Source organism: Dasypus novemcinctus, chromosome 16 (genome assembly GCF_030445035.2).
Source record: "Dasypus novemcinctus isolate mDasNov1 chromosome 16, mDasNov1.1.hap2, whole genome shotgun sequence".
NCBI classification, from domain to species: Eukaryota; Metazoa; Chordata; class Mammalia; order Cingulata; family Dasypodidae; genus Dasypus; species Dasypus novemcinctus.
In genome coordinates, this window is record NC_080688.1 from 50,420,983 (window position 1) to 50,434,076 (window position 13,094).

The 13,094-nt window shown below is 38.3% G+C and overlaps 1 protein-coding gene and 1 pseudogene across 46 annotated transcripts in view; one reads left to right on the forward strand and one right to left on the reverse strand.

Annotated features, from left to right (window-relative positions):
• Nucleotides 1-13,094, forward strand: part of DTNA (dystrobrevin alpha) — a 418,043-nt gene that overhangs the window by 192,240 nt on the left and 212,709 nt on the right. For all 46 annotated transcript variants that reach the window (XM_071208625.1, XM_071208616.1, XM_071208607.1 and 43 more), the window contains one exon: nucleotides 9,201-9,330. The gene's annotated coding sequence lies outside the window, so the exon portion shown is untranslated. The remainder of the gene's footprint in view (nucleotides 1-9,200; nucleotides 9,331-13,094) is intronic.
• Nucleotides 1-13,094, reverse strand: part of LOC101437883 (KH domain-containing, RNA-binding, signal transduction-associated protein 1 pseudogene) — a 102,269-nt pseudogene that overhangs the window by 80,975 nt on the left and 8,200 nt on the right.

Here is a 13,094-nt window from a genome sequence, read left to right on the forward strand (position 1 = left end):
CGGACTTTGGCCCAGTGGTTAGGGCGTCCGTCTACCATATGGGAGGTCCGCGGTTCAAATCCTGGGCCTCCTTGACCCGTGTGGAGCTGGCCATGCGCAGTGCTGATGCGCGCAAGGAGTGCCGTGCCACGCAAGGGTGTCCCCCGCGTGGGGAAGCCCCACGCACAAGGAGTGTGCCCGTGAGGAAAGCCCGTGAAAAGAAAGTGCAGCCTGCCCAGGAATGGCGCCGCCCACACTTCCCGTGCCGCTGACGACAACAGAAGCGGACAAAGAAACGAGACGCAGCAAATAGACACCAAGAACAGACAACCAGGGGAGGGGGGGAAATTAAATAAATAAATAAATCTTTAAAAAAAAAGAATATCCACAGTTATCTAAAAGGCTATGAAAATAGTCTTGCCCTTCCAACTATGTATCTATGTGAGTTTGAGGTTTTTCAAATAAAACAACATATGCAATAGATTAAATGCAAAAACAGGTATGAAAATCCAGCTATCTTTGATTAAGTTAGACAAAAAAGAAATTTCCAAAAATGTAAAATTATTTCATACTTCTCACTAACTTTTTTTGTTTGTTTTGCAAAACATTGCTATTTTCTTGAAAATATATAGTATTTATGTTAACATTTTATGGGCTTGTTATTTTAAAATGAGTTTATAAGTAAAGTTTTTAAATTTTCAACTTTTAATTTCTAATATAATAAAATACCAGTAGATATAACACATGTAAACAAAAGCTCTTTTGGGTCTTCAGAACAAAAAGTTTGAGAACCTTTCTGAATAGGACATATATACATATATGTGTGTGTGTGTGTGTGTGTGTGTGTGTGTGTGTATATATATATATATATATAAAATTTCTTAATTCCAGTGTGGCACGACACTCATTCCTCTGAGTCAGATGAAAATTAAAGTCAAGCTCTCAGTAATGCTCAGGTAGCTGCTAAAGCCTATGGCCTATGGAAGGCCACCAGCACAGTAGAAATAATGCGGAAATGGGCCGCCAAAGGGCAAGGCCTAAACATTTCTTTGCAGAATTAGATGTTTCTCTGTATTTATGGTTTCCAGAAAAAGCATTTCATTGTCTAATAACACATCAACCCATGTTTTTGTTTTGCACATAAATATTTGTTCTGTGGAAATAAGATATACGTTGCAAAAAAATTTTTAAAATAAGATATGTTTTTCAAAAAAAACGATTTCCATGCCAGAGTTTGTCACTGACACTGTGTCAAATAATTGCTATATTTGTGAACATGTTGTTTTATGAAAGCGAAAAGAAAAAAGGTTGGATTTTTTATATGTTAGAGAAGAATAATGTCGAAAAGCAAAAGTGGGGTTCAATGTGCATAGCACAAATTTAGTTCTGGAAATTGATAAATTGTGGAAGGTATGGTAATCTGCATGTATTTACTCCCCTATCCATTCATTCCCTTTTCTTTCACTAATGTAACTGATAAAGGCCCTATAAAATTTATTTTTAATCTTGCTTATTTTCCCTATATCCAGTTTCATGAGTTCTCTCTCTCATTCCCTCCCCCTCTCTCTCTCTTCCTCACTCTGTCTCCTGTCTCTCTTTCTTTCACTTTCTTTATGTCTCTCTGTTTCTTTTTGTTTGTTTTTATCATGGTAAAATCAAACAGACACATTTACACTGATACCAAGCAAAAGCAGTTTCCTTCCTCCCCATGCATCTTTAAAGCCAATTCCTGAGACATTGGAGTTTCAAAGAGAGGAAGAGTTTTATTTATTTATAATCATAATTATTTGTTAATTGTTAGCCCTTGGTTATAATATCAAATCACACTGTATCATTAATCTCTTTTAAGTCTACAGTAGACATCTTTAACGAATGAATGTGAGCAAAATATAGATAATCACATATTACCAGGGAGATTTCAATAGAACCTACAATAGGCCTGCATGTGACTAAGCAAAAATTTGTCTTTTTAAAAAATTAGTTGGACTAATCATTGACACATTTTGAATTAACTTTCAAAATTCAGTTGTTTTTTTTTAACCAATTTTGCAGGCATACCCAGATACAAAAGACAAAAGCCTGAGCTTGAATAAACACTTTCCCTCATCAGCAAAAAATGTTAATCTTTCTGCTTTGCTTGGAATTAACTTCAAGGTTTAGTTAGTTCATCACTATGGGGTGGTATATGTCTGTATTCTGTTCTAGTTGCATATTGTCTGACATATTCATAAAAGGAGATTATCATAGAAGAAAACTTGGGATACTGTAGGTTTAGTGATTGTATATGTACGTAAATGAGACTCTCTTAGTTTTGCAATTGCATTTTTTAAAAAGATAGAAAATGAGAAAATCACTCTATAAATTCTGAGAAAATGACTTCTAGTTTTCTTACGTTTCAGTATACTTGGTTTTTTACTGATATGAGTACTGATGTCCCACATCATGATGTGTATAATTTCCTTTAATTAACAAGTTGAACAGAAATAATCTCTCATCATAAGTACCTAGATAAAGAGAGGAAGTATTTGTACTGAATATGTATGGCTCAACAAGAATAGAATGTGAAAAGTCAAAAGAATTCAAAACAAAATATCTTAACTTATATTAAAAGTTATATTCATAAGACATATATACAGACATCCAAGACCTTGCTGGTTCTTAGGCTATACTATATGTCAACAAAAACAAGTCCTTGGGAAAGAGACAGTAACTGAGTGTTCCTGGGCACTAATATACATGAGTGTGTATTCATGTATGAATATGTGTATTAGAAGTAAATGTATAAAATCTTTATAGGGATTGATTCTGGGTAGCAGAATGCAGGTGATATTAATTTCATCATATTTTATTGTACTTTCCACATTTCCTAAAAAGAATAAAATTAAACCACCTTAACAAACTCCATCTTTTTCTAGCTATCTCTTGATCCATTTTATTTTTATTTTTTTAGGTTTTTATACAGGGTATTTATTTGGAGTAGAAGCTTACAGTTACCAGGCCATAAAGCATAAGTTACTTCCCTCATCAAAGTCTTTTGCCACATGTTAGAGCAAGATGACTGCTGGTGTCTTCCAGGGTTCTGGCTTCTTGGGTTCCTCTCTTCCCAGGGCTTGCTTCTCTCCATGCTCAGGGTGCCTCTCTTCCCAGCGATTTCTTTTCCCTGGGCTCAGAGTTCCTCTTTTCTTGGGGCTTACTTCTCTTTTTGCACAACCAGGCTCTTTAGTCTTGATCCATTTTAAATCAAACTTGCTTTTGCTTTTCCATAAATACGAATATACAAGCTAATTTAAAACATTTCTTATAAAAATTAAATGTATGGGCACTCAAGTGAGTTCTTAGCTTGCCCAGGTGCAGTGCAAAACATTAACATATGGGGGAAATTCCTTTTAAAATGCAAATGTCATACAGGTGAGCACTGCCTTGAACCTTACAATAAGATGTACAGAAAGAAACACAAAGGTGGTCCCCCGGGGGGGGACAAATTGCCTGTACAAGAAACAGAGCAAGGAAATCCTTTATCCACCTTCTTCCTTCTCGGCACCTTTAAAGCAATTGACTGAATACCCAGCTGAACTGATGTTGACAGGCGAATCTCCATATTTTTCTTAAGAGTTGCTGAATGTCAGCAGGCCTCTGACATTTCTGGTGTAAAAAATTTTGCATTCACTGCTGAATGTGTATACTCACTCCTTTTGACAACTGTTTTGTCCAAATGTTGTTCTCTCTGCTTGATCTTACTTTCACCTAAATGATGAAGCATGTTTGTTTTTTTATCCCTGACTATTGATAAATTATCAAGAGTAAAACTGAATTCTCTGCTTATACTTGCTCAAATATCCCCTGGCTCTCTTGCCATATGTTACGGGGAGTGAACAGTAAATTGAGTAAGTACTTACTAAATTAGGTGGCTGAGAAGTAAAGCACAGCAGTGCTTCTGCATTCCCCACATAATTGTCTAGGTTCTTAGAAAAACTGTGAAGTAAAGCCCAGGCACCTGCAATCATTGAGCTATGATTTGGTGGAAAGAAACTACACACAACACACCCCCACACACATACAAACACACCCCTGAGATTAGATTAACTCCCTGTTTAATTGGCTGAAGATGTCAAAACATCTCACAACAAAATGACTGCTTGGCTCAGGAGTAAAGGCAGCCAGTCTCAACAGCATTTCCCTTGGCACCTAGAATCCCTGGTGGGAGGTGTCCATCCACCTGAATGATCTTGCCCTTTAGGGATGGTGCATCACTGGATCTGAGCAACTAAATTCTCTCCTTCCATGCCACAGACCCTTTAGACCATGGAGGATTGAAGTAATAATCTGTGCCCTTCATAAGAAATATGTACGGATACCCAAGACCTTGCCGGTTCTTAGGCTATACTGTAAGTCAACAAAAACAAGTCTTTGGGACAGAGAGGGTACCCAAGTGACCCTGGGCACTAATTCTGCCTCCAGCCATTAAGTGTCCATAAGGTCCATTTCCCATCCATCCTTCCCCTGACTCTGACCTAATAACCTTTCATCTGAAATGATTCTGAGTTTAGTTCCAGGACCATGATCCCAAATCCATTTAATGTGTCTTCCTAAGCCACTTTGATGGTCTTAGGCTAATAACTAATAATCTGGTGAAATTATCAGTATAAATTCATACTACAACTCTGGGTAGTAAATTGAGTGAAAAAATCCTGAACTTAATGTTTGCCTGTTACTCAATCTCCAATCATTTACTCCAATAAACATTTTGTGAGGATTATTATTCCTCATTAAAGACAATGTGCTAGCGATGATGAAGAAATAAACAAGATAGTTCTTGCCTTCAAGTTTCAGACATTCTTGTAGAAGGCTAAGAAAATTCATTGTAATTTTACATGGTAATGTGCTAAAATGGAGGAACTCAAAGAGTGGTATGGAAACACCAATGACTGGGCTATGAAAGGGTCCAAGAATAGAGCTGAAAAGTGAGGGAAGGAAGTCAAAGGACACTTTTTGATATAGTAGAAGAGCTGAAGGGTGCTTCAGAAGGGGAATGAGTCTCACCTCATACAACTTCAGAGGTTAGGATGGGATGTGTAAAGAGACTGAATAGTCAAATTACAGAATAGTATCCAGGGCTGAGGAATGTGAGCCATCTCAGGTCCATTGACATTTTGGACTGGAAGATCATTCTTTGTGGGGGGCTGTTCCATGCATTGAAGGGTGTTCAGCAGCACAACAGGTCTCTACCTACTAGGTGCCAACTGCACCTACCTCCTTCTCTCTGCCGTTCCCCCCAACTGCTGACAACCAAAAATGTCTCCAAATCTTGACAGATATCCCCTTGCTGGGGGTGGGCAGGGTAGGGGGAATCACCCATGATTGAGAGCCATTGATCTGGGCCAATAGTCTCATTTTACTAATGAGAAATCTGAACCCCAGGTAAGAGTAATTGAGTTGCCCAGCTAATTCGTGGCTGAGTGAGAAATAAAGCCCAGCCTTCTGATCCTAATTTACTATCCTTTCCGTATACAGAAGATGCTTCAGAGAACTTTCACACCTCCATTTTTCCACTTCTTCCAACCTCTTCATTGTTGGAGAGGATCCGGCTGCCACTGGGTTTATGGAAGAGGGGTAGCCAGAATCTTGAGCTGAGCTTTAACCCTGGCATGAAACCCTAGCAAGTGATTTGTGAATATAACTGCATGGGGCTACTTGTAAAACCAGAAACCTGTTTAAAATTCCTGGGAAAGTGAACAAGAGGTTATTGCCTCTGAAGTGACTATGGTCATTCTTATCCAAACTTTATTAAAAGCCATTAAAATTTATTTTGACCAACCATGTCAAACATCAGAAATGACCAAACTTCATGGGTATGAATGCTGTACAGCACCTTTTGCAAATCTGTGGTCATCGTTATCCCTAACTGATTCTTATAATGCTGAAACTGCCCTCTATGGCTACATGATCTGAAGATTGTCTCCATCTTGACCTCCAAAACCAAGTAAGGTGGAAACATGACACCATAGCCTCCCAAGCCTAACTAAAAGGAATGGGAAGACTGTGCTGCAAAAGGAATCCTGGAGAGCACCATCATCATTCTTCTTTAAAGCATTTAGGCTCCTTCATTCTTGCATAACAAGAAAAGTAGATAAAATGCCTTTTGGTTCTTCATGTTCTCAGTGTGATTAAGAGGTCTTTGAATTCTTCAGATTGTGTTCGAGTTATTTTCAGTGTCATGAAAATTCAGAGAGGTAAGAGAGAGGAGACTGGATTAAATATTTATTTTTCTTAAAAAAAAAAGACAAAATGTAAAATACTTCTGGAATTTTATGGAACGGACCCTGAACTAGGATCAGAAGACTGGATTTTATTTCTGTCTCTGCCACTAACTGTCTCTGGCACATCATTTATACATATCATAGGTATTTATCTTATCCCATGAGACTAAATAGTTACTTTCAAGACACATGTTAGCTGGCCTAGAATTTAAGTTAGCTGTCCTGGAATTTAAATAAGAATTTAAAGGAGGAAAGTATCCTTTTCTGTTTCCTTCCACTATCCATGTGAGAATTTTGCTTTGCAAGTGGCCAATAGGCTGCAGCAGGAGAGAGTCAGAAGGATGCCTTTCATTCAGTGGCAGTTGGGAGGTTGCCACCTCAGACTCTGGAGTAGGAAGAATTGTGGATATTCAGTTCTGCATAGAGATATACTCCCCAGTAGCCATGGGAGACAGAAACCAAGAGGGGTGGTGATGCCTCCAGGTTAGAAAACTGATTATCATTGAGGCCTGTGACATAAAGGCTGAGTGGGATGCAAAATCTACAATAGGCATATAAACCTGACATCATCCAAGTTGCACCTTTTAGTGGAGCCACAGATCCCAGAGCAACCTGGACCAACTCAATGGGTGCACTGACGTGTCTTCTCTATCTGAGCATTGTCTGGTCTTTCTCCTGTCGGCTGCAGTCTGTGCGTGACTCAGGGACCTGGACGTAATATGAGCACACAAATAGCTTTCTCAGGATTACCAGGGAGACAAGCAACAGTGAGCAACAAGATCTTAGGAGGTTCCCTGGCGAATACCAAGGGATTTCTTGAGTGACTCATTATTGTCAGATATACTGGATGTAAATTAATATGTATGTGTTCATTTATGAAAATTTTGTTATGTTTAGGTAGACTTGTATTTAAAAATATAAGATTGTGTAAGATTTTCATCTATTTCCTATGCTGTGGCTTGGAGATCTGCATTCATGAGAGGGAATAATATTTTTACAATGAAAGAAAATGGTAGTATGTACTTCAAAATAAAACAAAAATATATGAAAATTCCTACTGTTGTAATAATACATTTAATTCAAAGGATGCCATATACATGTATATACCTAGATTCTAAGTATGGGGGAAAACTGTTCTGTCCTAATCTGATGAAAAAAAAGGGTTAATTGTATAACGAAACTTCATTATCCCCTGTTAAATAAATCCCATGCAATCATTAAATATCTGAGAATTTGGGATTTGAGGACAGGGAGTTATTACCATACAATTTTCTCTGTGTACATAAAATCATAGAATACCTAAAGCCAGCCGTGAAATCTAAAATAATCATTTTAGAACACCTGATTGGGAGAGAAAAGCACAGAGTTGCATCTGGAAGGTCCTTCAAGGTACAGCTCTAAGCTCCTTCTCTCTCTTCCCTTTCCATCCACTCCTCTCAAAAACCTTCTGTCCTTTACACTACTGTTTCCCCATCTCCCCACTCTTTTCCTGCAGCATAACTTAGTGTTTCCAGACTTCATATTTCTGCTACTTAAAGCCACCTAGTACCCAGTAGAGTAACACCCCAGCCTTATTATTAGGGAAGGCAAAGAGGAAAAAGGGGCAAAAAGAAATGTTAGAGTTTACCCCTTACAAGGTTTGCAATGATTAACAGGTCTTAAGGCTGTGACTCCATTCCGATCGATTAAGCAATATGCCTACATGCATAGGACAACATATTTCCTCCCAAGGATGAACCATATCATAGCGGGAATGGAGCAGATAAGGACCCTCATCCCTTCCAAACCACCAGACCCCCACATTCCAAGACCCATCCCTTCCAGATCACCAGAAACCCACATTCCAAAAATACCCCACCGCCTAACCCACTACCCCCAAGCCATGCACAAGAAGAATTCATTTTTACAGCCCCTTATTAACCACAGGCTATACTGGGACTCTAACCCCCTCCCCACGGACTAACATTTCCCTGCCTATTGATGTACTGTATAAAGTCATATCCACCACCTTCCATGCATGGGCTGAACTCAAATCCTCAGACCCCCTCTGTTGAGAGAGCTTTCCAATAAACTTCCTGCCTGTCTGCATCATGTCAGTCTCCATGTCCCAGTGAGTGCCGTTTTTCTCTAACAAGAAGGAAGCATGTTGGGCAAGATGAGCTGATGGGTGATGGTGGTAGAATACCTGGGTCACTCCAGAACAAGGGTCACAGAGAATCTTAAGCATTGGAGCATCCAGCATCATCCAACCTAGAACTTTCATTTCTCATCTGTAAGTTTTCTCAAAGGCAAAACCATTAGGCAAAAATTTATTTAGTAAATGTTTTCACTTTGTTAAGAAACATTACTGGCCAATTTTGTGAACTATTTATTATTTATCTGTTATTACTACATAACATAAGTCATGTGGATCATTAAATAATGTCAGGTTATCTTCGCCACAGTCTGCCCTTACAGGATATCTATGCACCACTTCTCAAGCTTTAAAAATTAGAGGAAATGTTGTTTTGAGGACTCTGATCTCAACTGTAAATTCCTTGACTTTAGGAGGAATTATGATGATAATATTCCAGAAAATTACCTACTTGGAAACACAGAAGATTCCATGTTTTCCAGTTTCTGGGTTTTTAGTCAGCTTAAAACAAAAAGCTTGTCAGGAGCACAGATTCTAGCCCATTCTCTGTTACTAACCAGTTGCTTAATCTTAGGCAGTCACTTCATTCCTCTGAGCCTCAACATGCTCATCTGCAAAATAACTTGTAGAGTGTCTATTATTCTATCTATTTCCTATAGTAAATGAAAACCAAGGTTCCAAGTTGAGTATTGAGTCACTTATTAATGGGTGTGAGAGAATTTGTAAAATACTGTATGATCTACAGCTGCCAAATCTGGCTTCCTGCTTCTGTAATGAACATGTAAATGTGAATGGCTTAGCTAAATAGAAGTTGTGTTTTCTCATTGCAGATAAATAGGATTTACCAGTCCCTGGATGAAATGCTTGGCAAATCTTTAAATGCCATAATCAGCTGCCATTTCAAAGAACAGAAAATAGATGGTTTTGGAAAGTTCATGCTGCTGCTTCATTGAATTTTAGGTGAGTGAGTTTGAGAAAAATTATTTAAGAGGGACATTAAACTCTTTCCCCTTAAAGTGTTTCTCTTCTTTGTGTGAAAAGAAAATGGGGTTAAATATTATCAATGCCTTTTAGTTTTATACTTTTAGTGAGGTGCTAAACAGTGAAAGACTTAGCTTCTGCCCTATTGATTTACTGTTGTTATTATCAGAAACCATCTCAACTATGAGGTGTGAGTTATAGAGATAGCCCTGACATCTTTTCCTGTCATAATACTTGGTTCGATTATAAAGTTCATCTGATTTTTAAAAATATATAACACACACTTGCTATGAAAGTAACAAGCTAGAATAAGACAAGACCTATTTTAATAGCATCAATTAAAGAAATATTTTACTGTAATTATGATTGTTTAGTCATTAAAAGGTCTGTGAGTGGAATAACGGTAACATTTCAGAAACTGACCATGGGGACTTTTTAACTACATTGCTTAAATTAAAAATAGGACATTATTTAGGTCAGGTGTATATACATGTGAATAAAAAACACACACACGCTCTCTCACCCACACACACATTAAGCTAAGCTTTTTATATCACCATATTTAATTACTCTTCCATGCTACAAAAGACATGAGCCTGCAAATTGTTTTAATATTAATCAGAAATATAACATTGTCATTTCTCGGCAGAATGGAGAGGGAATAGAGATGAATGGTGGCCACACTGAAGAAACCGTGTGGTTTTCCCCCTCCTCCTGAGTCCACCTTTCAAAGTGTGATTTTATTGACTACTTTGAAAAAAAATGGTGATTTCCAGAGCGTCAGAATACACCTATGTTTACAAGTCGCAATGTTAACAGTGCAGCTGACAGAGCACCGACCACTGTCTAAATCTAATCCAAAGGCAGTGGTGCTTCCTTTACACTTTCGATTAACTTTGAAACGGTGAATAATTCTCTCATAATCTTAAGTGTATATAAATATGATCTATTGAGATTGGACATGGAACTGAAATGGTGATTTCATTTATTTACAAGATGTTTTTTGATGCAGTTCCCAGGAGCTAAACTAGTGCCCTTCCAAAATATCAGTAAGCCAATTTGCCTGGTGTAACATTGCTCTGGAGGAGAAAATGAAAATGAAAAACTTATGTTGTTAACCCCGATTGCTGGTCGTGTGCCTGTTTTTCCACAGCACTCCACCTTGCCTCTAGTGACTTCTGGAGTATTGTTCTCCTCCATGACTTTGAACCCAGTGACACCACCACTTCCCTTTGTCCCTTGACACTTGTGGATGATAAGGCCACTGGCTTCCTGCTGCTGCTAATTTCCAGGGTTGATTCTTCAGCTCCCATTTAGCTTCTCGGAGTCTTTCGTCATCTGGGTTAGATTACTTTCTCTTTTCCTGCTTGGCCCCTAACCGAGATCCATCAGTGATTTAGTAATTTCTTACAGAATTATCAGCATAATCAGGGATTGCTTGCTTCTCGCAGGAAATGATTCCCAGGTAATAAATTTAAAGTTAAAGATAATGTTGGGCTTTTTATACTGAAAAAAAATTTAGCTGAACATATTTTAAACCATATCCTAAGTTATTCAGTATTATAGCATTAATTTGTGGCTGTTAACAAAATCATTGTCAATTTTCCCATTTTGTATATCAACTTAATGGGGAAATTTTTAAATTGTCAGTAATGTCCCAAATGTGATTTTTTTTTTTAACATTCTTAGCTCATAAACTTTTGTACATATAGCATAGAAACTGCTTTTTAGGGCATCAGTCTCATTCCTGCAGTCATATTTATTCTAGAGCTTCCAATTTATCTTAGTAGGCTCTTTTCACCTACAGTTGAGTAATTTGACATTTTTTTTTTGTAATGGCTGTTTGTTCCTTGAAAATACATTATGATCTGAAAGTTTTGCATTTCTTATAATAAGGACCAAGGATATTGGAAGCAAAATGGTCAGGATGCCAGGGTCTGCCTTTGTTGACAAGTAAACATTTCGCCACTGTCCCAATAATCCCACTCACTATATGACTTCCTTGGTATTAAAGTTGCTTTTTACTTAATCATGTTGGCACCTCACTTGATTATTTTCAAAGTAAGTGCCTTGCTATTTTCATTTCCTTCTCACTTATTTTGGGTCTTTTCTTCTGAGGTTATCACAATTGCCCATCCATCTATTTCAGTGTACTATGGTTGCCATCAAAGGGTCATGATGCTTCTCCTACCAACAGTGATCATCAAGTCAATCAATTTTAATGTAGAACCTGCAATGCCTAATTTAGAATCCTTTCTGAGAAAGTGCAGCTGCGTCATGAGCAGTATTCCTTGGACCTTTTTGTAATCCTGAAGTCGAGAGGGCCAAATTATGGTACACATAAGTGGAAGGAAACAACTGACATAAACTCACTGACTCCATAATATTACCTGGTAGGGTAAGGGAAACACCTGTGATAAAAGATCATTCAGGCTGAAGAGATCTTAATGTAAAATTGGGGGAGAGGGGTCAGAGGAGTGGAGGTGTTAGTCCTTCTATTAATGAGCAGTGTTGTGAGGGAAATTTTTTTTTAAAGATTTATTTTTCATTTATTTCTCTCCCCTCCCCCCCCAGTTGTCTGCTCTCTCTGTTCATTCGCTGTGTGTTCTTCTGTTTCTGCTCGTATTCTTGTCAGTGGCACCATGAAACTGTGTTGCTTTTTTTGTGTCATCTTGCTATGTCAGCTCTCCATGTGTGCAGGAGCTCTCACTCCTGGGCAGGCTGCACTTTCTTCGCATGGGGTGGCTCTCCTTACAGGGCGCACTCCTTGTGTATGGGGCTACCCTACGCGAGGAACACCCCTGCATGGCACAGCACTCCTTGTGCGCATCAGAACTTTGCATGGGCCAGCTCACCACAAAGGCCAGGAGGCCCTGGGTTTGAACACTGGACCTCCCATATGGTAGGCGGATGCTCTTATCAGTTGAGCCAAATTCACTTCCCTGATGGGAGATTTTAAATCACTGGTACCCAGAGAGCTCCAGAAAGTGCTTTAACCAAGATGTAGTTGGGAGTACTTCTGCTGAACCACAGAGCAGCATGTTCGAAAAATCAAATGTGTTTAAGGTAAAAATCATTTGTTATCCATTTCATATCCCTAGAAAGCAGTGCAATGCTTGGCACACTGTAGATTCTAAATAAATGACTGGGTGAATAAGGACAAAAGAACAAAACAACAGTGGCTAATGTTTACAGAGTTCATATTTTGTGCCAAACACTGTTCTATACACACTTGTACTTAACTTAATGCTTAAACAACCCTATGATGTACCTCATCCCTCTTCTTAAAGATGAGGAAACTGGGGCCCAAAGAAGCTAAGTAACCAGCCTGAGCTTAAGTAAGTGGGAGGGGCTAAGAAATATAAACCCAGGCTTCCAGCTTCAGCCTGAGCATTGCTTTATTATGCTTCATTACTTCTCATGTAATATAATCACTGAGTAATTTTAAACACAGAAGTAGCACATTTATTATTCAAAAGGTTATGTCATTCCAGAGCAAACCTGTAGCAGCCGATCTTGCCCAACTCTTGAACAGCCTTGCTTGGAACACAACTTCTCACTTTGTAGTTGTTCCTACTTTCCTTTCCTTTCAAAATATGACTGCCTAAATCAACTTCCTAATTTTATTCTGATCTCAATGTTTCCATTCCTTAATGGTTTGTTTTGAAATTAGTATCTTAAAAATCCTGTCACTCCTTTTATACCATTTACATAATTTAAGAACATGTAATCTTGAGCAGCAA